At 42.2% G+C, this 26,769-nt stretch overlaps 1 protein-coding gene across 1 annotated transcript in view; it reads right to left on the bottom strand.

Moving 5' to 3' along the window:
* The window catches only part of LOC109412429 (acyl-CoA Delta-9 desaturase-like), a 55,921-nt gene extending 39,599 nt beyond the window's left edge, over nucleotides 1-16,322 (bottom strand). The window contains exon 1 of the mRNA XM_062846196.1: nucleotides 15,902-16,322. The gene's annotated coding sequence lies outside the window, so the exon portion shown is untranslated. The remainder of the gene's footprint in view (nucleotides 1-15,901) is intronic.
* Between the last annotated feature and the right edge of the window lie 10,447 nt (nucleotides 16,323-26,769).

Genomic DNA, 26,769 nt, shown 5'->3' on the forward strand with positions numbered 1-26,769 from the left:
TTGGAATTTTGGGCTTTGTTCCCCTATTCACCTTGTAGGATCGCAAAATCAATTCGTTCGGTTGCATATTACTCGAGCTCTCTCAGCCTGCCTTCTAATTGATGTTAGATTTGTTACATCTGGGAGTTACCTATGCTATGGTAAATGATTCTAGGGACTCTTTCAGAATCAAGGAATTTCTTGAGAGATTTATCTAGGGATTCGTCTGAGAATATCTCCACGGATTTCCCTAGGTTTCTCTTTAGATTTCTCCGGAAACTTCCCTAGGGATCGCTAGTGGGGTTTCTCTGAAGATTCGTCACAGATACACGTAATGGAATATTTTATAGACGTCAAAATTTAGAATGTTGCACACGTCACTTTGCAGAATTACGGCAGTACAAGTCTTTAAAAAATACTTAATTAAAAGAAAATCGAATAGTAGCTAACCGAAATGTTTAGTAATGGTCAATAAGATAGCTTATTACTTATTGAATTACTTCGCTTTTGACTGGAAAACTGTATATAGATAGACCACATCATGGCTCCAAAACGATCTACATGGTCATCCATCAGTATCTGAGATACAGCTACCAGTGCAAATGCAGTTTGCTGCCAAGCAAATTCTTCCTCGAATGAGATGCCACATCACAAATAACAGCTAAACGACCTTCAAACCCACATGATTTTTCGGTACCCATCCGCAGCATATACCATCCAACTTGGAGTCCACTCCTCTAAATTCCCAACCACGATCCAATATTTACACGCAGCTTTTAATGTTTATTTTCGAATAATTGTGATGTCTTCGATTCAGTACCCTCCCATGTGAGCAATCTTGTCGGCCGAGCCATATGCCAAGCCAAGCTTGGACGGACATATGTTAAACATTAGCACCTGTTTCCAAATTGAATCCGCCTTCGGAGACCTCCGCAACTGCCACCACAATCGAAGGTCAGGGTGATTTAAGTACCTGCCACAATGCCGCTTCCCCAGTTTGTCGTCGATGATGATGCCGATCCGTTTGTCAACAAATAATTGCGTCCTTCAACTGAAGTCACGAAAAATCTTATTTTACTACCGATTTTGGGAGTTTTATCGTTTTTGGGTGATGCGTACTGGGGTAGTAATGCCAATTAATGAGATTGACTTGTTTTGAGCGAAAAGTACGAATAGGAAGCATTGATCAAGACCTTTAGGCTTATGGTGAGGTTGGACATTTTGATTGTCGGTGATTTCACTAGTAGTGACCTGCAGGAAGCAATATAAATTAGCAAAACATGGTCGATTACGTCGTACGAAATTGACTTTATGCTCCGTTGGCGATTTTGCACGAACCTAGTTTCTCCTGAACAAACTATATTGACCGACAAGTTCAATTGAAGTTCATGTACCATAAACTTTTCAGCAATATCTATCAAAAGATGTGTTTTTTTTTTGCAACCGTTCGAAGGTTCATGCAATAAACAATGTCTCGACTGAGCACTTCAATTATTTAATTACACTTCATAATCGATCTCGCTAAAATAGATGCAGCATTGCTACGATTGCTGATTGAATTGCACCCACATCGCTGAGTAGCAACGGTTTAGTGATTTATACACCCGCGCAAGCGAGAAACCCCCGATTTCTCGCTGAAACACGGCTAGTCGCCACAAGCGACGTGACGCTACTATTGTACGGACAGCCAGCGGCGGCATGCTTTTCTTTGGAGTGAATCAGCTTCCGTGAACCGGATTCCAGCTGCATTCAGAGGAAAATTCAGTGCTTGTTCGATTTGGGCACGAGCCATGAGTGCACAGAACTGCCACATCAACTAGGTAGGTACACAAGGTCAAGTTCGAGAATGAAATGTTGAAGCAGGTCCAGGAATTTACGCTGTGACTGGTAACTCGACTAGCCGGTCGGACGGATGGACGGACGGATGAGAACGATGCACTTCATAAAGGCGAATGGTGGGTCCCTTTCACTTTTGCGGTAGTGATGGTAGTTCTTGCACGGGAGGGACTTTGACCTACGTAATGGACAATAACTGGGTGTCCTTCATTGGGAAGGCCCGTTTCCTAGCTGAGGGAATCTTTGTTCGCTGTCCTGTAAAGGATGATGAACTACTCTATTAGAACGGTTCAATAAGTTTGCTTGAGGGGCTTACAGTATTTTTAGACATTGGAAAGGGATGGTCATTTTCTGAGTAGAACATTGAGTTCAAAATGCAATAGAATACATAGAGTAGGGCAATCTGCCATACGCTGGCAATCTATGCATTTATTTTTTTCATCAATATACCTTCTACTTATTATTCTACCTCTTCTTCTACTTCTACTTCTTCTTCTTCCTTCTTCATTTTAGTGTTAAATAGATATATCTGCATTAACGAGATTTTTAACCCTAGGGTAGTTTATCTCGGGACCCACAATTTACTTCCCTTCCGAAGGAAGAACCCATATTTTGTGAGTTTGTCGGGAGTGGAATTCGATCCCACTTCTATTTAGATATCTTCTTTAAGGAAACAGTACCTAAATGAAATTTTAGTTTTTTCAGAACAGTTAAAGACTTCACAGAAAAAAAAAATATTCATGTAAAATTCAGCGAGAAATCATGCACATAAAGGGAATGCTAGAGTTAGTGCATATTTACATGAGATATCATGTAAAATTACGTTACGATCGTGTAAATTTCCGCTAATAGTCGCGTAACCGGTTGGAGTCAATGATGGTTTACGCGATGGTTGGCGGAAATTTACACGACGGTGATGTTCCCCATTACTCACTTCTGATACTCCCTGAAAAGCTCTGGAATCCAATTAAATGCATTGAAATGCTAAGCCCCTCTAAAATCCCCTCAGACCATCAGGAACTCAGACCATCGAACCCCCTTAAGCCCACTGAAGTCCCTTTTTGAGCCTACTGAAAGGCATTAAACCCCTCTGAACCCCCCAAGACCCTTAATAAACTTGTGATGCACTCTCCAGAAATATCTTGAAAGCCCCTAAAATCTCTGAATGAAGCTCTCTGAAAGACCTTGCATTGAATTGAAAACCTCATGTTATAGCTCTCCTGACGCCCACTAAAACCCCTATCAACGTCGTGAAACCCATGTTAAACCTCCCTAAGATCATTAGGAACTTTTGTGACATCCCGGGACCCCTCTAGAAACACCCAGGAACTCCCCTACCCCTATAACATGTTGTAATTTAGTAATATAATTCTAATGCCACATAAACTCATGTTAGACATGTGTGCTATTCGAGTAAAGTCAGTCCATCAATGCTTCTGAAACAACTTAAAACTCCTTTAACTCTCTCTTTGAGACTCCTAAACTTTTCTTAAACCCCCAGAAATTCCTGATGCCTCCTGAAATCCCTGAAACCTACTGAAACGATTTGGAAAAATCTCCCTAAGCCCCTTGACCTTTTGAAGCCGGATCGTTGCGCCGCAGCTGTCACAACTTCACTGTCCTCGAACACGTTTGTAATACTTGGTTTTATCGCTGCGGTCATATATGACCCCTCAGGTTACAAAGGGTTTAACCCCTTGCAACGCCTTGAACCTCCTTGAAACAATCTGAAACCCCTCTGAAGCTCTCTTAAAAGTCCCTTACTTACCTTACCGATCAGGCTAAGGCCGGGGTGGCCTCTGCTGTACATAGTAGCCGCCTCCATTCCACTCGGTCCATGGCTGTTTGTCTACAGTTCCCCACGCTGCGTAGGGTCCGCAGATCGTCCTCCACTTGGTCGACCCACCTAGCTCGCTGCGCTCCACGTCTTCTTGTACCGGTAGGATGACTATCGAGAACCATTTTATTCGGGTTGCTATCCGACATCCTGATGACGTGACCCGCGCACCGTAGCCTCCCGATTTTCGCGGTATGGACGATGGTTGGTTCTTCCAGCAGCTGATGCAGCTCGTGATTCATTCGCCTTCTCCAAGTCCCGTCTTCCATCTGCACTCCGCCGTAGATGGTAAGCAAAACACCTTCCGTTCGAAAACTCGAAGGGCGCGTTGGTCCTCTGCACGTAGGGTCCATGTTTCGTGCCCATAGAGGACAAACGGTCTAATCAGCGTTTTGTAGTGGTTAACTTCGTGTTACGGCGAACTTTATTCGATCGTTGATTTCTGCGGAGTCCAAAGTAAGAACGATTTCCTGCCACAATGCGCCTCTGTATTTCTCTGCTGGTGTCGTTTTCGGCGGTCATCAGTGAGCCCAAGTACACGAATTCTTCAACCGCCTAGATTTCATCACCGTCGATATCAATTCGGGGTGGCGGGGGCGGTGATTCCTCCCTGAAGCCCTTTGCCATCATGTACTTTGTCTTCGACACATTAATGACTAATCCGATTCGCCTGGCTTCACTTTTTAGTCGGATGTACGTTTCCGCCATCGTCTCAAATTTACGAGCAATAATATCGATATCATCGGCGAAACCAAGCAGCTGAACGGACTTCGTGAAAATCGTCCCACTCGTGTTTATCCCCGCTCTTCTTGTTACACCCTCCAAAGCAATGTTGAACAGCAAGCACGAAAGACCATCACCTTGCCGTAACTCTCTGCGAGATTCGAAGGGACTCGAGAGTGTCCCTGATACTCGAACTATGCACATCACTCGATCCATCATCGCCTTGATCAACCGTGTTAGTTTATCCGGGAATCCGTATTCGTGCATAATCTGCCATAGCTGTTCTCGATCGATTGTATCATACGCCGATTTGAAATCGATGAACAAGTGATGTGTGGGCACGTTGTATTCGCGGCATTTCTGCAACACCTGGCGGATGGCGAACATCTGATCCGTTGTAGCGCGTTCACCCATAAATCCAGCCTGATATTGCCCCACGAACTCTCTTGCAATCGGTGATAGACGGCGGCATAAAATTTGAGAGAGTATCTTGTAGGCAGCGCTCAGTAGTGTGGTCGCGCGGTAGTTCCTGCAATCCAACTTGACGCCCTTTTTGTAGATGGGACACACGATACCTTCCATCCATTCCTCCGGTAATACTTCCTCCTCCCAAATCTTGGTAATGACCCAGTGTAGTGCTCTCACCACCGTATTTTAGAAGCTCACTTGGTAGTTGATCTGCTCCAGCGGCTTTGTTGTTTTTCAACCGGCCAACCTCCTCCTCAATCTTTTGGAGGTCAGGGGCCGGAAGTCTTTCGTCCTGTGCACATACTCCTAGATCTGTTACCACGCCACCTTCGGTACTTGCAACGTCGCCATTGAGGTGCTTATCGTAATGCTGCCGCCACCTCTCGACCACCTCACGCTCGCTCGTGAGAATATCCCGTGATGTAGCACAAAGCCTCTGCGCGAGCGGTTCAGTTTCTCGTAGAACTTTTGTGTGTCCATAGCGCGGTACAGCTCTTCCATCGCTTCGCGATCTCGTTCTTCCTGCTGGCGCTTCTTCATCCGGAAGACTGAGTTCTGCCTGCTCCGCGCCTGTTTGTAACGTGCCTCATTCGCTCTCGTACGTTGTTGCAGCATTCTCGCCCATGCTGCATTCTTCTCGACTTTTAACTGTTCACATTCGCCGTCGTACCAGTCGTTTCTGTGATTAGGAGTCGCGAAGCCTAGTGCTGTAGCCGAGGTACTACCTTGTAGCTGCGCCAAGATGCTCTTCCGTTGGTAGGGCCACTGCTAACTGCTGCGCGTAGTCTTGAGCCACTTCTACGTTACGCAGCTGCTCGATGTTGAGTCGCGGCGTTCGACTTCGACGCGTGGTGATAACTGTCGAAAGTTTTGAGCGCATGTATACAGCGACTAAATAGTAATCCGAATCTATATTCGCACAGTGGTATGTGCGGACATTGATTATATCCTAGAAGAATTTACCGTCGATTAGAACGTGGTCGATTTGATTTTCTGTTTGTTGGTCGGGTGATCTCCAGGTGGCTTTGTGGATATCTTTGCGGGGGAAAAGGTGCTTCGGACTACCATACCACGGGAGGCTGCAAAGTTTACGCATCGCTGGCCGTTATCATTCGATACGGCGCGCAGGCTGTTTCACCCGATTACCGGTCTATACATTTCCTCCCTTCCTACCTGCGCGTTCATGTCGCCGACAACGATTTTCACGTCACGCGGCGAGCAACCATCGTATGTTTGCTCTAACTGCGCGTAGAACGCTTTTTTCTCGTCATCAGGTCTCCCTTCGTGTGGGCAGTGGACGCTAATGATGCTGTAGTTGAGAAACGGCCCTTAACTCTCAACATGCACATCCTTGCGTTGATCGGCAGCCACCCGATCACACGTTGTCGCATCTTGCCAAACACTATAAATCCTGTTCCCAGTTCATTGGTGGTGCCACAGCTTTGGTAGAATGTAGCCGCTCGATGCCCGCTTTTCCACACTTTCTGTCTAGTCCAACAAAGTTCCTGCAACGCCACAATGTCGAAGTTGCGGGGATGCAGTTCGTCGTAAATTATCCTGTCACATCCTGCGAAACCTAGTGACTTGCAATTTCATGTTCCAATCGTTGTCCTTATTTCGTCGCGTGGGTCTTTGCCGATTGTATCGAGTCGTATTTTCTCCTATGTTGTTCGCAATGGGGATTTTTACGGGTGGCTTATTGGGCCTACGCCAACACTGATGTCTCGCCGGAGGGCCATCGTGCCAGTTCTGTTTAACGTCCCAACCAACACTAGGACTACCACGCTGATGGGGCTACCACCTTGGATCTAGCTGGGCGTGGTGCAGCGTTTCTTACTCAGCCGCTGGATGCCAGAACAGACGCTGTATGAGCCGCACCTCCTTGGTGAACAGACACTCGGATCGTACCTCCTCAATCTAGCTGAAGTCAGAAGGACAACAGTGCCCAGGCTGCACTACCAGCTAAGCACACAACTCTTAGCTGGCGGTCTTTGTCATCGCTTGACCCGTGGAAGCATGAGGTAGGAACTTGTGAGGACCAGAGCTATGTTGCACGCTCTCCTTATCGACTCACCGTTTTGCAGCCCAAGGAAGATTACAAGTGGTAGTCGAAATACGCGTATCTGTCAAAGGATAAACAATTAGGGCGGAATTAAAAGGTACGAAACTGTAAATTAGGTTAAGTGATTAAGCAATAAAAAATCACTCCCACTATTCTGAAGAAAAAATGAGAATCTCTATAAACAAGAATTTTGTATAAAATAAAAGTAGAAAAATGGGTCCAAGATCACTGAAAGAAAATTGCAAATCGGTTCACAGGCGGCTGAGAACGAGCTGCTTAAGGCGAAACTGGAAGCATTTTCTCATTTTTTCGGTTTTTGATTTTTTATTAAATAACGAAGCAATATTTTCAAAATCGGTTTTCGTCCACATGTAGAGTATGGATCAAGGTATCTCCTGAATTTTTTTGAGGTGGAAAATGTTTTCCATTTTTGCAGAAACCATTTTTATGTGAAATTTTGTTCAAAAATGGTTTCTGCAAAAACGAAAAACATTTTCCACTACAAAAAAAATTCAGAACATACCTTGATCCATACTCTACATGTGCACGAAAACCGATTTTGAAGATATTGCTTCATTATTTTATAAAAAATCAAAAACCAAAAAGTGAGGAAATGCTTCCAGTTTCGCCTTAAAGTAAAAGTTCCCACTTTTTCTGATTGGGAGACGCTGTAACGTTTTTCTTCGTCTACGCAATTTGGTTCAGCCGAATCTACCAGAGTTTCTGCGTATGGAACTGGAAAAGATCAGTGATGTACTTTTTGTTTTACTTCGACGGGGAGAAAACAGTTTTTATATTGGAAACTTCCTGTGCCGGGTAAAATCGAACTCGCAGGTGGGAGTGTGGTTATGCCAGTTATGTTTTGAAGTGTCCGTCACGTTGTTTTGTGTTCAATTCTGTGATAAATTTAATGACTTGTGGCACTGTGATATGATTATTTCGTGAGATAAATCGTCGAGATGATCGGTTCTAGAATTAATTTGGTGAGTTTGTTCCTGAATACCGTTTTAAAACTGTGTTACCCAAACGTTGACCAAACGTATCCTTTGGAATTTACCCTTCCATTAACAACATCCAAATTTCCGTGATACCTAGACCTGCGAGAATGTAATCTATGCATCCCATCCGTCAGCTTTTGCAAGGACGTGGCCAGGACAGCTCTCGACCGCTGAAGAATCGCGCCAATCTTGTCTTAGAGTTAGTGATTAGTTCCAAATCTCTGTGCTTCGGTAACAAACGGGAAGAAGGCAGCCAGCGGTCTAGGGCTGTACCACCTACGAATTTGTGTGACTTGCTTAATGCTTATGCTTATGCTTATTTTTCATTTATGAAGGCATTTGAATGGTTCGTCACTAGAGATGTCGATGTATTCAAGCATTTTCATCCAAATCTCGCTTTACATCAGCAACGTTACAAAGATCGTATCACTTTCGAAGTGATTCCATGCCATACAATTTTAACCCTTATCATTAACCTTCACATACCCGACCCTCAACATCTCATTATAAAAATGCTGGCATTTCGACAATTTTCATTCGATTTTTTTGAAGTCATCCTCAATCGATCATAAATTGGTGTAAGTTTATTACACCCAAGTGGCCATGTAATATCCGGAACCATTCCGGAGATATTCCAGATTGTACTGGGGTCAGGGAGGGTGCCGAAATGGCTAAACATGATTATTTCGTGTGTTGTTGTGTTTGAACCATCGATTCTCAGCGAAGTTTTCATTGCGAAAAATAAAACACAACTGCGGTGATCAGATTTCATTAAGTTGGCCCATCCGGATCACCGTGACATATCAAACTTTATGATTTCGAATGAATGAGTCAGAAATGATACCCTGAAGTCTGTATCAACTAGTATGACCACCCCGGAACATCTAGCATAGGTTCCACGGGGGTGACATAGGGGACATTTCTGGATTGCAACCAAAACATGCCGTGCGACGTATCAAACTTAATGATTTCGAGAGAATAGGGCAGGAAAAAATGACTGAAGTATGTAGCAACTGATATGCCCGCTCCGGAGCACCTGAAACAGGTTCCGCGGGGACCTCTCAAACACAATAACACACGAAATAATCACTTTTAGCCATTTGGCAAAACAGACACCTCCCCCACCCTTTGACCCCAGTACAATCCGGAATATCTCCGGAATGGTTCGGGATAATACATGGCCATTTGAGTGTAATAAACTTTCACCAATTTATGATCGATTGAGGGCAACTTCAAAAAAATCGGATGAAAATTGACGAAATGCCAGCATTTTGAAAATGAGTTGTCGGGGGTCGGGTATGTGAAGGTTAACAACTAATCATTCTCGTGACAACTGTGGAAATGCATAAGAATAAATGATATATTGTAGCAACGGATGTCGCATTAATATTCCTTTTCTTTCTAGTAAGGACGTAAGGACGTGGCCGGTACTATTATTGATTTTAGGGGCTCGTTTATAAACTAACGAACGAAGACGTTCAGGGGAGAGGGGAGTCTTTGGAGTCTTTGACATATTTTTCCTTTTAGTATGTTGATTATGTTTGAGTCAATCATAGAGTGGCAACTACGAATTATACGGTCATCTTTGCTCACAACAAGGCTCACTACTCATGCTCATGCTCTCAGTTTCATATCAAAGGAATGATTTTCTTTTCAGATTTGACCCCAGCCCGCCTAGGACTCAACGTTCACAAGAATAAAATATTACATCAGAAAAAGCTATCCAATATTTCAACTTCCATTGTGTTTGAATTCATTATCTTGGACCTATAATAGCGAATCAACTTGATGACAGATGCCATACATCTCCTCACGAGCTTCAATCGAATTAGCATAAGAGGGAAACCCGTCGCATAATTCGCTGCTTTCAGAATCCACATGGATCGTCTAGACGGCCACGCCGAAGAGGGTTCAACGGAATCATCAAGCTGCGTAGATAACGATGTCGATTTAAATGAGATTTGATTAATTCAGCTGTGGCGATACCGGATTTTGCTTGTAATTTTCGGTCAATCATAATTCCGGCAAATTGTATATTAATAACAGTTGTAAACATTTACTGCTCCTAAGAGAGATGTCATTCCTGTTAACCATAGTAAGATGTTGGGGTCTATATCATCCAGACAGGCACGCTGAACGTGCACTACGCCATCGTGGTGCGAAAAACCTAGCATCTTAAGAGGGCTAAAAAAAGGAAAATTTTAAAATCAACTGAAGGGACACGGTAAAGGCTGGGTGTTTCGCGTAATTCAGATCTTCTTGAAATCTATCAGCCACTGCCCATCAACTCCTATTCCTACTTCCGCGTGGTAGCGGCCAGGCTGCGAGCAACCCTAGGGAATATCGTGAAGTCAACCACGGTGGGAACTATGGCCGTAGGCTGATAAGGAAGAAGGGGGTTAATCAACGTGCACTGCCAACACTCCAGAAGCACTAATGATGATCAACGATTGGAACGTTCAACGCCCTCCAGCTGACGAATGAAAATGGCCTACGATTCATCGACTTTGTCACCTCCAAAATCTAGGCCATACGCCTTGGCCACAGCAGATAGAATCGCAAATCGTCCACGTTCTGATTGACACACGGAACGTCTCCGACATTTGCGACGTCAAAAACATTCAGGCATCAACAATGTACGGTACCGGCGACCACCACGGTAAAGCCTAGAGCGACTGAAGAAACCGGATGTCGCCTCAGCATACACGCAGAATCTCGAGGTAGAGTGGTCAGATGAGGGCGTACTCGATGTGGCACCTTTAGAGTCGACGGAACATATGGTTTGATGAGGAGTGTAGAGTAAATTGGGAGGAAAAGAATGCAGCGCGTGCGATAATGCTGCAAAATGGAACCCGGCTAAACGTTGAACGATACAAAGCGGAAACAGCGGATGCATCTCTCTGGGGAGAAAAAGCGCCACCTAGAGAAGCGGAGTGCGTGGAAAAGGGACTTCTGTGCCGTTATCAAGAAACACGAAAGTTCTATCACAATCTCAAGACATCCCGCAACAGCTTCGTGCAGCGAGTCGAAAAATACTGGAAGCAGCATTTCGATGTGCATCACAATGGTGTGGGAAGTGCAGAAATGGAGGATCAAGACAGCGAAGAAATGACTACGTCAGTACAGCAGGAAGCACCAACGAGCCGACTCCCTCGTTGAGGGAAGTCAAGAATACTATCCAGCAGCTGAAAAACAATAAGTCAGCTGGAAAGGATGGCATCGGAGCTGAACTCGTAGAGATGGGTTGGGAAAAGTTGGCCACCTGTCTGCATCGGCTAATAGTTTCGAACTGGGAGACCGAACAGCTACCGGAGGAGTGGAAGGAATGGGTCGTTTGTCTTATCGCAAGAAAGGTGAGAAGTTGGAGTATGAGAACTTCCAAGCGATCATAATACTGAATGCCGTCTACACAATGCTTTACCACTTTCACTTAAAAAAAGATGAATTCGTGGGATGTTATCAAGCCGGCTTCATCGACGGCCGCTTGACAATGAACCAGATCTTTGCCATACTGCAAATCCTCCAAAGTGCCGCGAATACTCAACGCACCAGCTATTCATCGACATCAATGCGGCGTTCAACAGTATCGATCGCACTGAGCTATAGAAAATCATGGACGAGAACGACTTATCTGAGAAGCTCACCAGACTGCGGCGATGTCTAGTTCGTTAGAATCTAGTAGAAGAGTATTTACGCCATGTCTGCTGTTCAATATCGCCCTAGAAGATGTTATGCGACCATTAAGGTTCAACAGCCGAGGATGGTTTTCATGAAATCCGGTCAATTTGTTTGGAACAATGGCAGAACATTACACCCGCCTGGCACGTAAGGAAGCAAAGATCGGGTTGATGGTAAACGCGTCAAAACCGAAGTACATGCTGGCCGGAGGAACCGCGAACGACAGGGCAAGTCTAGGCAGCAGCGTTACGATAGCCGGGGGCAATTTCCATGTGATGGAGGACTTCGTCTTCCACGGATCCTTATCAACGGCAAACAACAACGTAAACCGTAAAGTATGAAAGCGCGTCATCAGTGGAAGGATAAGTTTTAGCGGTGTGTAGGAGAATGATGTGTACTGACCAGGCCCGGATTAAGGATTATGGGGGCCCGGGGCCAGAGCGGATGCGGAGGCCCTTCGGAGGTACAAATGCGATGAGCAAAAACAAATGTTTCTTCGTTTTTTAACAGTACTTGAGCATAATCTCTATATATCTCTCTATATATATATATATATATATATATATATATATATATATATATATATATATATATATATATATATATATATATATATATATATATATATATATATATATATATATATATATATATATATATATATATATATATATATATATATATATATATATATATATATAAATAAATTTTCCATGTTTTTTGCCTCATAAACCTTCCTTGGGTGAAAACTAACAGAACAAAACTTAGACGACCCAAACCGGACCATCCGTTCGTAAGTTATGCGCGGTCCCACATATGCCACTGCATTTATATATATATATATATATATATATATATATATATATATATATATATATATATATATATATATATATATATATATATATATATATATATATATATATATATATATATATATATATATATATATATATATATATATATATATATATATATATATATATATATATATATATATATATATATATATATATATATATATATATCCAGCTTTTTACGCTGTGGTGAGGGGTGATTCATTTTTGACAATTCTTGCCGACAGCCCTTGCAGCATCACAGTTGCCGGAAATTCCAGTTCACTGCTCCAGATTTGTCAAAAATTTTCACCTGATGTTACCCTGGTTACCAATGCTACCGTCACAACAAACATGATACATCGAAGATATTGCCTGAATATTCCTCGTAAAGATTTCCCGGAAGTGATCGGATGGAACAGATTCTCGGATGGATCTGATAAAGGATTCCCCGGAAGATTCTGCCTAAAAAGAAATTGCTGGAGGATTCCCCAGAAGCAATTTCTGGCGAATACTCCGGTAAAGAAGATTCTCCAAATGAATTGTTGGAGGTTTTTTTGGTCCATTGGTAGTGGGAGAAATCGCCAGAGGATTCTCGGAAGATACTTCTGTAGAATTCAGTGAGAATACAGTGAGAACTATTTTTCCAGGAGTTCCCTTTGGAGATTACTCCAGGAATTCCTACTGGGGATTCCTGAGAGAATTTCAACCCAGGATTCCTCTGTTTTCTCACCGGTGATTCCTGCGGGTAGTTCTAGCGGGGAATTTTCCAGAAATTCCCACCGATGATTTCATCAGAAAGTCAAACCAACGATTGCTCCAGGTATTCCCATCGATGATTATTACTTCAGGAATTTCCACCGGAATCCCCCGGTGGAAACTCTTAGATCAATCCCCGATGGGAATTCCTGGAGAAATTTTATGCGGACGGCGAGATTCAACACTCCGGAGTTGAGTTCGGAGACACACCCACACGACCCACAACCCGGTGACGAAGAGTGTATCCAATGCGTCGGACGGAAACTAAAGGAACGTTCAGGTTTCGGAAGAGCACCTGGTGGGATGGGAAGCAAAGGTGTCCCGGGTCCGTATGATAGCCCGGTGGACAAATCGTACCACGCAAGCCACGTAAAGACATCCTAGAGCCCTTTTGCACTCCACGAGGGCCCAACGGAAGTTTGGACGAACGGGCGGCAGCACGGCACTAGGCGGCATCATCGGGATTCCACACTGACACCATACACGAATTATCCGTAAATACAGTTGTAATTGGGCAGAAATGGGACCATAGGAACCATAGGAATCTTCTAATTATAGCCACAATCGTAATTCATTGTTTTCCCTCTTCTTGTGATGCCTCGGTGGAAAGTTTAGGGCTGTGAGTTCATGGGATTGAGCGGGCGTAACGAAGGTTAAGTACAGTTCCTCGGTGTCAACTGGTTTCACGGTTGAAGGGTGGCGAATACCGATCACAATCCTAAAAAAAAATATTTTTTTAAATCATAACAAACGTTCTATACTAGCTGAAAAAGTTCATGGTGAAAATTTTTGACAATCCGGGAGCAATGAACTGAAATTTCCGGCTACTGTGTTGCTGCATGGGCTGTCGGCAAGATCCGTCAAAAATGAATCACCCCTCATCAAGCGTAAAAAGCTGGATATATATATATATATATAAATGCAGTGGCATATGTGGGACCGTGCATAACTTACGAACGGATGGTCCGGTTTGGGTCGTCTAAGTTTTGTTCTGTTAGTTTTCACCCAAGGAAGGTTTATGAGGCAAAAAACATGGAAAATTTGAGAATTTTTGCAAATCGGGTTTTCATACATTTTGAACGGGAACTTGGGCTTGGCTAGGTACTTGAAACGTAAAAAAAAAACGCAGTAGGCAAGACTAATGCCGTTTTTCTTTTTGATCCAGTTCCAATCTGGGTTGGAACTGGATGAGATCACAGTTGCAACCCCAACCCGATTTCGGTTTCGCTTGTACTAAAGTTTGTTTGATGTTTGTTTGTTTACATATTTTCCGCCAATCCAGTTCCAACCCAGGTTCAAAAAGAAAATCGGCATAAGTTTGCCGGGGACAGCTAGTCTTCTATATATGTATATAGAAATGAATTTCTGTCTGTCTGTCTGCTGGCCCTTAGGCATTCAGAACTACTGGACCGATCGGTGTGAAAATTTGTATGTGGCTGTTGTTGGGGCCGGGGAAGGTTCTTAGCTTAGTCTGAGACCTCTCCGGTATTTGAAACGGGGGGCTCTCATACAGATGACTTCGCGGAGGACGTCTCTATGGAGCTGCATGTCAAAAAACACAGTATGCAGGCAGTACGACGTTTGCCGGAACAGCTAGTGAAAAATAAAGTTGAAGTTTAGCAAGCAAAAAAGGTTTTTGTGGGGGCCCCTAAAATTTGGGGGCCCGAGGCCCTGGCCATCCCTTAGATCCGGCCCTGGTGCTGACGAAGTATGACCCACGAGCTCGCTGCACTCTACGGCGAAACTAGCACCTTTCCATCTTCCTGCAAAAGCTCGAAGGATAAAATGGGAAGGGCATGTTGTGAGAATACATACAGACAATAAACCTGCAAAACTAGTGTTCGCAAGAGATCCGGACGGTACTAGAAGACCTGGAGGGCAGCGTACAAGGTGGACGGATCCGGTGCAAAGAAGTCTGAGTGGTGAGTACATTATTGGTGAATATTTTTTGAGTGATCTAGAAATTATGCACAAATTTTAGTGCTGAGTGATTTAAGCGTGTAGACGTGCTCTACGCTCCCGTGGTTCGCCTAGCGTTTTATCTTAGGAAGGTTAAATGATACTAATACTTCTCCGGACCAAATAGTAAGAGATGTTTGAAATCTTCCCAGAAATCGCTTCCGGATAGCTAATGCTCTCAGCAGTTCGGGTTTTAGGTTTTTGCATAATGATAATGAGTTTATTGCCTTGCGATGATATTGCAAATTTGTACATAGATTGTTTTACTAGAACGAATTTTACTTTTCTATCCTTTCGTTTTTTCAAAGAGTGAAACCCCAGCGTAGTGCATTCTATCTTACATTCTGCTACTTCTTCTGCGCATTTGTGATAGGTAATCCAACAACATGATCGTAATACCTTTACCATTCTAATAATATAAACTTATAATTTCATAAATATTCAATTAAATCAAGTAATTGAACAAAACATAGATTATATGTTTTTGTTACTGTTGTTTACAATGCCAGCTTGGTCTAATTTCCCAAATATACTCCAACCTTATTGAGTACACATTAGACATGAGATATTTCACACAAATTTGCGTAACTTCTCCTGGGAGATGATAATGATAAATTCACGAAGTGGAAGCCTCATTTTTTTACCGACCTTGTATTTGTATAGCCACATTGGCAGACAGCCATTCATATTTCATTTTATATTACCAACTGAATACTTCAAAAAACCTTCACATTCCACACTCCTTAATCAAAATTTGTATTCTTACCTTTCTGAATTGGTTGAATCTGCTCTAGATCCCACTGATCGTTCCTCGACTCCAAAGCCTCTCCCGGTATTATTCGTTCTTCCAGCACAGTATTCTTCACTTGCCTCAATCCGGATCTTCGAAATAAACCCCCGAAAACAGATCCCGCCACTTTTCAGAAATCCCAACAAACACACGCACACACTGTCCTCAAAGGCAAATCACAATCACAAAATGATACTCCACGATGTCCATTCGCGCTAGCTAGCCAGTTGATTCCAGCTGTGATTCGATTTTTCCTCACCACGCACGGAAAATTTTCCAGGCTAGCAGCACGCTGCCTTCAACACTACTACTGCTGCTGCTGCTGTAATATTCTGATCGCGATGAGCGAGAGAATGTCGTCCGTCCGTACGACGCGAGTGTTCAAGTGCGAATAATCGACCGATAAGCGGGACCTACCACGAGGGTGGTGACCGACGTCGATTATGTGACGCGAAGTGACGACGCGGCGTAGCGTCTTCCCGTATTGTTGTGGTGGCGCGGCGTCGTCGCTGTTGTTGTTGCTGTTGATTACAGTTATAGTTGTTCTATCCAGTTCTGCCGACTTTATCTAGAATCTACCGATGTTGTGCATTTACGGCATAAAGTGATTGACTATGATTAACAAACAACTAATTTGAATTTTGGAGAACTTTCGATCAATATTGGAAAAAGATCGAACAACATTTTTAGAATCGTCAATCCGGAGCGGATGTCCAATTCTTTCATTCGAACTCATAACACCTATTTATGGAGAGAAGTTTTCTCTATCCATTGGTGATATGAATTTGCATGAATCATATGGGATCGACAGCAGAAGCTCAATTTTGCGAGGGGTTTTATCTGTTGGTTTTCGATTAATGAATTCATAAAACGGGATGTAGCGTAGAAGAAGCACGTTGGATACAGACATCAATCTGCTGAAAATATTGCTTCTCACGAAACGTAAAGTTCATCAACAGTACGCTGTTCTTTTTCATTTTCACATATTTCGTTCGAGATGCGAGTGACCAACCTTGACGTGGTGCGGTGGATGAAAAAGGACAAGACAGATTTTATGTGAAGCACGTGTTCGGTGGTAACGAGTGATAACCCCACGCTTTTGCATGAACGGTCAGTATGTATTGTTCATGCTGCTGCTGCAGTTATACGGTAGACTGCATTTTAATTTATTTTTCACTTTGAACTTTGTAAAACGAAGAATTAAAACATTGCATATGAACGCATATCTCAGAGATACTTTCGTTTGGATGAATTGAAAGTCCAACTAATGTGGTACTTATTCAGCAAAAAAGTTATAATGTTTTCATCATTTTTCAATGCTTTCAAAACTGTTTTACTTCTGCTTTCCGCTATTTATGCGATGATTCGCCGTTTATGTCTGGTAGATTACCAGAACACAGTACATAACTAGTTCCTTGAAAGGACAAGTACTAAATGCAGGTTTACCATCTCCCCTCCATGTGTTTACACAGCTAGTCGCGTTCGGTAATTTTTACCGAAATCTCAACTGCTGAGCGTTCGGTAACGAATTTTTGACAAAATTATGTAAAAAAATACCAAATTTCGGTGAAATCTTATCGTTTATCTGTCAAACTCTGACGAAGTTCGGTAAAAGTTGCAAACTTTACCGATTTTTTCCTGTAAAACAAACTTAACGGTTGAGATTTCGGTAAAACATTAAACATTTTTTAGATTTTACCCCTGGGGGCATTTATCTTATTTCAGTTCTGAGCACTCAAGGTGGTGCAGATGTATGGTCACGCCCACCAGGAACTCTAGCCTCAACACTTCGCCGGACCCAGGATCGAACCTTGTGGAACTCCTTAGTCTATGTGAAAGCACTTTCGACCTACCTTCTCTTGGAGCAACGATGCCGCTAAAACAAATAAGCTTGCTTCTGACAGCTTAGTTGTTGCTGTTGCTTGTTTGTTTATTTCTGGGGATTTTAACCTTTTTTGGGTCATTCATCCCGTTTAGAATTACTTATATCTAATACTAGCTGTCCCGGCAAACTTTGTCTTGCCGTCTTGTGGTGGTTTGACAACTATTGAGCTCAAAATAGCACCGCACTCTAGATTGGTTTCACTTCGATCGTGCTGATTTCCTTCCCAAATCATAATAAATCAGCATTTTGTCTATTTTCTTACATGTTTAGTTCATTTTCCTAGTTTTTTTAACATATAAACACAGCCACCATGAATACGAATCTTACCATGCAAGATTCATTCTGATCGGTTCAGCCATTCGTGACTTTTGTTGCCTCAAAGGGAAGTCAAACTCATTTTTATATAGATATAGATATATAGATATGTAACAATATACATTCTTGATTTAGATTTGATCAATAAGCTTAGTTTCTATAATAAATTTTAACAATTTTTCCTCCTCATATCGATCATTCGTTTCATTTACTTAGTTAACATCAAATTCATGATATTACTGAATCAACAATTTGCCGCCATAATATTCGATTTGCAGCTGGAGCTCTCCAACGTCGGTCACGCCCAACACTCGCCAGATCACGCTCCACCTGGTCCGCCCATCGTGCTCTCTGCGCTCCACGCCTTCTTGTACCAACCGGATGGTTAGCAAACACCAGCTTTGCAGGGTAGTTGTCCGGCATTCTTGCAACATGCCCTGCCCAACGTATCCTTCCGGCTGGATGCTGGGTTCGCCGTAAAGTGCAGCGAGCTCGTGGTTCATCCTTCTCCGGCACACACCGTTCTCCTGCACGCCGCCGAAGATCGTCCTTAGCACCCGTCGCTCGAAAACTCCGAGTGCTTGCAGGTCCTCCTCGAGCATCGTCCATGTCTCGTGTCCGTAGAGAACCACCGGTCTTATTAACGTCTTGTACATGGTACATTTGGTGCGGGGGTGAATCTTTTTTGACCGCAGTTACTTCTGGAGCCCATAGTAGGCACGACTTCCACTGATGATGCGCCTTCATATTTCACGGCTCACGTTATTGTCTGCCGTTAGCAAGGAACCGAGGTAGGGTGCCTGTACCAGTTATCGCACCACCTAAGAAAAACTATTTCTACAAAAATAAGAAGAAGACCGACGAATGTAAACAATAAGTCAAATGATAGATTAGTTTCCATACTTTACAGGAAAAATATAAAACCGGAGCCAAAACTACTTTTAGTATTTATTACGGCGTGTGCCAATGATAGGAACCCTGTACCAGTTGTGGACACATTTGTTAATTTGGGTTCCACTTCGCACTATTTACATGCATTCCTTATGGGATTTGCCATAGCTGGTACACTATGGCGAAATAGGGTGCAAGGAGGTCGAAAAGTTAAGGAAAATGATTTATTTCTACCATAATTTGAGCAAATTGTGAAGTTTGAATGATTGCAATCATCTTTTGTGATCGTGATCTATTGTTCACGAAATTTTCCTTGTTCCGTCAAGGTTTGCGTTTTTTCGACAGTTCTCCCATGGGAAATGTGTCAAACTACTGTCACGCACACGCAAACGTATGCATTGTGTGGGACACTTAACATTGCTGCCAAGGCTTGCCCTGTCTCGCTCAGTCCCACTTACCAGCATGTACTTTGTCTTAGCCGCGCCGCATTCAACACCAGTCCGACCTTTGCTGTAGACATGGGTAACACACTCGCGAATTACGATTCCAATGAGTTGCCAAAAAAAGTTAGATTGGCAGCGCTCTTAATGATGATTCGACGCAGCAGCTTTTTCCTAGTTTTCTTATTAGAATACTATTATATTATTCTTATCAGTCTTGTTAGCGATCACAGTCTTTGACACCTTTTTGTCGATATTCGGCTGCCTTTGGCTCCAACATTCGCAACACAAGCGATCAAACTACCCCCGGTCCACCAGTGAGAGATTTTCGATGTCGATCGATATCGATTTGTTTTGAATCGATGGCGATCACTATCGTCAGATAAAGCACTATAAAGAAAATCGGAATCTGGTTGATAGGGCTGTCCAGAACAAAAATTTCGAATGAATGCGCTTGACCACGATTGCGTCTTCGGGAGATGGTTCGGTTTTTGTTATTCCTGTCTTCCCCATAAAGAAAGCTGTTTTGTATTAAAAAAAAAATGTGTCGTGATCGATTTATCACACACGAATAAACTGCTATTATACCAATCTCAATCAAAATTGTCTGAAATCTTGCAAAAAGCTGAAATTAGACAAATGTCACCGTGTCAGACGACGATGATTTGATCCACTTTTTTGTTTATTGATCTTCGTTCTGCCGCTCGTGTTGTGTGTAAGAGGTAGCGGTCGCGCTCGAATGAAACAAAGCAAGCTGACACCCGACCGCGCAACGAAACGAAGGTAGTGAAAAGTGTCGAATGTTTACAAGCCTGATTCTTATAGTATACTATTCATATCGATGACTACAACGAGCACGTCATCTTTGTAAATGTACATCTTTACTCCTTTTGGTAGATATTCGAGAACTGTTTCCTTTAAAGCCATAAACAGCGTGACGGATAATATTCTTCCTTGGGGAACACCCCTATTTGGTGTCTTGAGTGTAGAAACGGCACTTCTAACCATAACTCTAAAAGTTCATTCCTGAAGAAAATTTCGGAAAAGAAAAAAAAACAGTTAGCCGTTTACGCTTCTCAGATAAGTTTTGTATGAGCACTACACAGTTGTTAACTGAGAGCTTTATCTGCTAATGGCCATTCTTTATGTGTATGACAGGCACGAAGATACTCTATATCCAAGGAAGGCAAGGAAATTTCCTATACGAAAAGTTCCTGGATCGACCAAGAATCGAACCCGTTACCAAGGATGGAAATCTAGTGATCATGATCAGATCTCGAATGTGTCGCGGTTGAAAGGCATCGCGCGATCATAGCAACAACGATAACATTTTGTCGTCAAGCACCATAACAAACTACGATCCGAGAAGAATGATTCGCTCGGCGTGTGCGGGCGCGATGTGATTGCTATCATGAAGTCGAAATGATAAATTCGCGATTTCATCCACTTTTTGAGCATTCTTACTTCTTTAACTTCCAGATATGCTCATGAATGCATTATTTCTAATAATGAATGCGGTTTACGGGTGCATAAGAGGCCTAAATTGTGATGAATAAAATTTATCATGACTTGTAACATGATCCGATAACGAATCATCACGCGATAAAGCGTGCATCAGATGCTTTGATTACTCTGTGATACGAGCACGGTGTGAGGCGTGGGCATCATGCTACTTCAAGAACAAGGCTATCTTGGATTGTTCGTATCCTGTATCATTTATCGCTTGAAGTGATTTTCTTCCATCCTTGCCCTCAGAATGGTCATGCTGAATACCCACGCTATTACAGCTGTGTCAATATCACCCTAGTACTCGATTCCAGTAGCTGGCCAAAGTCTATGCTCCATACAAATTTTAAAATGTTTGTATGGGTAAAGGTCTACTAGGAGGAAGGGGGGGTCTGCGATGACCAAATTTTGGTCTACGTGGTTTATGAACAGCCCCTAAGCGCAACGAGAGCTCATAGTCTTGTCTTGAAAACGTATACAACTTTGTGTAAAAGAGTCACTGTGGACATCCCAAATAGCGGGCATGTGAGTTCACATGAATAGGCATGTCAGCCAGACTAACATCACAGATGTGATAATCGACAATGCGTTTCAAGCATTTCAGAAAGAACGAGTTAACTAGATGGATCTGGAACGCATTCTTTTTTTATACAACGCACGCACCCTTTCGGGATAAAACTATGGAGCAATTTCACGCCATGTAAATACCCCATGGAAAACTACAAGAGCTCAAAACATGTTTGAAATAGTCAAATCCCTCTGGAAAAAATAGGACAAAACCCCATTTGCTCCTGGAGATTTGAAGTAAGCAGAGCGTTTTCTCCAAATCTTAAGGACAAACGTCTTAAAATCCCGCTACAAAAGTGCATCAGAACTTCAGACGCACAAATCTCAAGAAGCAAGCTTCAAACAACAGTGCATTTTATTATCCTGTTCTTGCTCACTTGTAATGAGCTTAAAATGAGAGGCTCAGGTGCCCTGGTTTTGTTTACGAAGAGATTTGTGCTCTTGAAATCGTGAGTAGGTGCCAAAGTCGGCCATTTCGCCATGGTTGTTCGTCAGGACCCGGGATTGTAATCTCTGCTGCCCCAATGGAAATGGTTTACTGGGTCGAGGATGTAATCCTGTCAACTTCGTTGGCTGTCGGTTCCCAACCCCACATTACCTGAGCCTTCCGCTCGTGTGTCTGCTGAGCAGATTATTCGCCCCCGCTCCCGTTGCATTGCAGAGAAAAAATCGTTATTAAAGCTACAGAAAATCAGCTGCATTATATCTACCGTTCGGAAACAATATTTTGTTACAATCCCCTATCAACCAGATTCCGATTTTCTTTATAGTGCTTTATCTGACGATACCGATCGCCATCGATTCAAAACAAATCGATATCGATCGACATCGAAAATCTCTCACTGGTGGACCGGGATTTGATCAGTTGTATTCATTCAAATGTCCATATTCACCAAAATATAATTCTACTTGAATAGTATTGCTATTTCAAAAGAGATATTAAACTTTTAAAAGCTGGATCACTGGATGGTTTTTGTTATTCTGTAACTGAATAATTCTTGAAGAATTAGAGCAATGGTTAATCTGAATTTTAAACATAAATAGTGGACGCAATCGGAATCGGCGTATAATAAAGATAATATATGGGCATAAAAATAGGTATGAGTGTATAAACTGTTCCCACATACTTTTCAACTTTTATTTTGTACAGATCAATGAGAGCTCAATATTTTGTGTGCCTGAACCAACCCGGGTGCTTCTTGACAGCTGCCGAACAACGTCAGCGTACCTAAAAATTTTGGTCCGGGTGGTACTGTCAGATTCAAAGCGGCAAGCGCTACTTTTGAAAGGGACGAAAACCGCCAATAACAAACCGAACAAAATATATTAAAATATTAAACAGAAACTTTTATTTGTTATTTCCGCTTTTTTTGTGGTAGATAAATGCAAATTAGGTGCGGCATTATGAATTTGTTTATTAGAAGCGAAATTTAAATCTATAAAACAAGTAAAGACAAAATAGTCGGCTTTCATAAAATTAATAAGAAACTCATGTTTTCTTCTAGTGCGGTTATTAAGCACCAGCAAGTAATAAATAAGGTTACTTATGCTAACATTTTACAGCTACATATCTCGTGGCCAAGCCAAAATGGACGTTAAAAATAATCATCTGCAGATGATTTTTTTTTCGAGTTTGATCATCAGTTTGGTCTAGCATGCGCAGTCACCAATTAATATGGAAGACCGTTTAAACATGTGCTTTTATTACATTTCTTACAACAACAAAAATAAAAATCAAAATATAATTTCAATTTAATGAACATTAGTTGTTGCGCTTCTGTTGAATACGTTCTTTTGATACGAAACGCTAGCCTCTTGTTGGCTTCCACTCACCAGGAAACAAAAAGATGTTTTCGCATGGACAAAAATTGTTGCGCCAGTGAAGGATGGACCCGTTGTTTACGAACAGTAGCGACATCTGCGATTTGCAAATAGGTACGCGAAACTGAGCTCATCTGTCAAGTTACGGGGGGTTGGCCTGAACGTACCAAACATATCCTCTGGAGATTACCCTTCCACTAACAACACTCAAATTCCTGTGTCACCTAGGCCTGAGAGATCATAGATTTGTCTCTTGCAAAGGTGTCCAAAACTAATTATCCTTTCCCATTCCTCAGCAATCGCAAGGTCGTGACCAGGACAGTTTTCGACCATTGGAGGATTGCGGCAGTCTTGTCTAAGAATCAGAGATTAGTCCCAAATCTTTGTGCTTTGGTTCGGACGAGAAGAAGGACTGTATCACCTACGAATTTGTGCGACTCGCTTAATGCTAATGCTAATGCTAATCAATAAAAGTTCAATAATGTAGCAGAAGGAATTGCGTGTGCCTGATTTCCTTGTTTGGTGCAAAACCAAGTGTAAAACATGTTAAAACAAATGGATCATGTTAAGCTATGCCATAAAGAAAAATGACAGTCAAAATCACGTCAGAAGTTCCTAAAAGGAAAGCTTAACATGAATGCTATATTGTTCTACGATGTTTCATTTTATCACCATGAATATGCACAACCGGAGAAGGGCATGTGGTGTTAACAAAACAGGAAACCAATTTAATCCCAAGGCACTGCACCAGTGTGGCACCATACCAGACCACACGATGACAACCATTCCGAGCAAACTGACCCTAGACTGACCTGTTTTACGATTTCAAAGTTCAATACCTACCATTACTGCGCTGCAATGAACGTAGAAGGGCGATTTAAATATGTATAATCGAATGCCAAACCGAACGTTCTGCTTTACTTTATTCTGGAGGTGAAAGAATAAGTAGGAATCGACAATTAACCCAGGCACATTTTCTGTCGCTGGCTGCCGCCGTTGACTTTGTGAACAATTTCAAATGAAGGAAAAAGACGAACCGACCAACCGTGATCCAGTTACGTAAGCGTGATATGCGCAAACTAGTAGCTTAGTTGAAAGGGAACTACTTAGATGTGGGAATCAATCTACTTATTCCAAATAGGATGGCTAAGATTTACATCTAGCTCGTTACTCACACATTGGATTTAAAGTGCGCGTTGCTACTAGTGGGAGTAGAAACTTTCTCGCGCAAGATCACGACAATTCACAATGCGAAAAGATAATTCACGCTAACGCCGCTCAGCACAAAAGTGCATAATTTCCAGACTACACCAAAAATGTGTAACCCTTGCACATTCACAAAATTAGCTCCTGTGTCCGCAAAATCGTTAAATTCGCAAAAATTTTTGTACAACAATCTAGCTAGGTTTACTAGTGACCTTGGAAAACAAAAAAATATCGACATTTCGCATCTAGACGAGTGTACGAGCTTTTTTTGAAAATGTGTAACTGCAACACATTTTTGTGTGGTCTGGAAATTATGCACTTATGAGTAGGGCTTACACATTTTAGTGCTGAGCGGTTTTACTGTGTTGATTTCTGATTAACACCAGCACTGATGGATAGTAAAGATCTCCGCCTAGAAAATTGAACATCTTGATTAAGCCGTTCTCGTTCAAACCATGTGAACGAACCATTATCTAATGCCTGTACGACTGAGATCTAGAATCATGCAAATAGTGCGCGTCTTCAAATGGAAGATTATTTCGTAGTGTGCTCACAAGAGAGCATTCTAGCTTTTGATGAGGGTTGCTCGTCATTTCTCTCGACTGATTCCGCTCAATGAAATAGCAAAGGGAATGGTAGTATGTAACAGTCAGTGATCACACGTGCATGGGCTCAATTGATAAGCTTTTTTCAAGCGTTATTCAAAGCTCTCTATTTTATAACGCTTGGTAACACTTTGATGAGCTTGCAAGCAGGGTATATATAGACATAGGGTCTTGTTTTATTTGGGCAGTTTTATCTGTATTGGACACTTACTGCTATTATAAAGTCAATTTTATACCTAATAACTTAATTTTTAGATACCGTCGTGCGGGGTGTCATTGGGCCAAAGTGGGGTGATATTGGGCCACTTTTCCGCACGTTTAGAATACGACGGGAATGCACTATGTGTGCTAGGCTACTAGAATACATAATTCTAAGATACTTTGCATCCACCGTCGGATTCTCTGACTTATATTGAATCCGTGGGATCGATGGACCAATGTTACCCTCTAGGCCCAATGTCACCCCGAACGACGGTACGTGCAGTATCTAATCCTAATCCTGAACATAAATTCAAATCAATAGCGGCAAGTGCCCAAAATAGGTACACCTGCCCAAATGGTATAAGCCCTACTGAGATAAATTTTCTTTGTCGTGTTTTTCATTTCTGTATCCGAGTGCGCAAATCCCCGAAATGAATTACCGAGGTGCTGAACTACAGTATTCTGAGAATTTTTTATTTCATTGCTACGCCTAATGTATAAGAAATAAATAAAAAGTAAACATTTTCTGATTCGCATACAAAATAACCATTTTTAGTGGTCTATATCTTTTGGGTCTATAAACCGATTGTGCTTTGACACAGAACTAAATATTACCTGTATTGTTAATTTCCTTCGAGCTCAAGAACTTTCATAGACAAAATATAAAATTTGTGTTAGTGTCAAATCGTGAATAAAAAACTAAACAAGGAATTCAGACCGACTTGGAAAGTTCCGCGCCCACCAGTTGACGAACGAAAACGGCTTACGACTCATTGATTTCGCCGCCTCCAAAAACATGGCCATATGTAGCACCTTTTTCCAACACAGCCTCTCCCTTATCGTTACATCTGGAGATCATCACAGCAAACGGAATCGCAAATCGACCACGTTCTGATTGACGGACGGCACTTCTCCGACATTATGGACGTCAGGACGTATCCTGACGCTAATCCAACCACTATCTGGTTATGGTCAAACTGTGCCCAAAACTTTCCGTCATAAATAATGTACGGTACCGCCCAAGTAACAATTTTAATTTTATCAAGGTTTTTTAGCGATTCAAAAATTCTAAACATAAAACCATTGATGCCGACTTGAAAATGCTCTCGAGTTCTTGTATGCCTCAATAAGCCCACGTTTTGGCTAGTTGGCCCAGTTATATTAGGGTCTACAGGGCTTCGTATGCAAACCGGCTTAGGATTCCGGGTTGTATCATACCCAAGAAACATTTTTGCTGTACAAGAGTTGAACAAACCACTCTTAAGCAAACTTTAGCTTAAGAAACTGTTATACAGCTAATTATGTTACTTGGGTAGTTTTATCAATCTTCTAAATAAAACCATCTTCTGACTTGTCAAATAATTGGTTTTGATTATTTTTCACTCTCAATGTTCGATCGTCAGAATA

This window comes from Aedes albopictus, chromosome 1, assembly GCF_035046485.1.
Source record: "Aedes albopictus strain Foshan chromosome 1, AalbF5, whole genome shotgun sequence".
NCBI classification, from domain to species: Eukaryota; Metazoa; Arthropoda; class Insecta; order Diptera; family Culicidae; genus Aedes; species Aedes albopictus.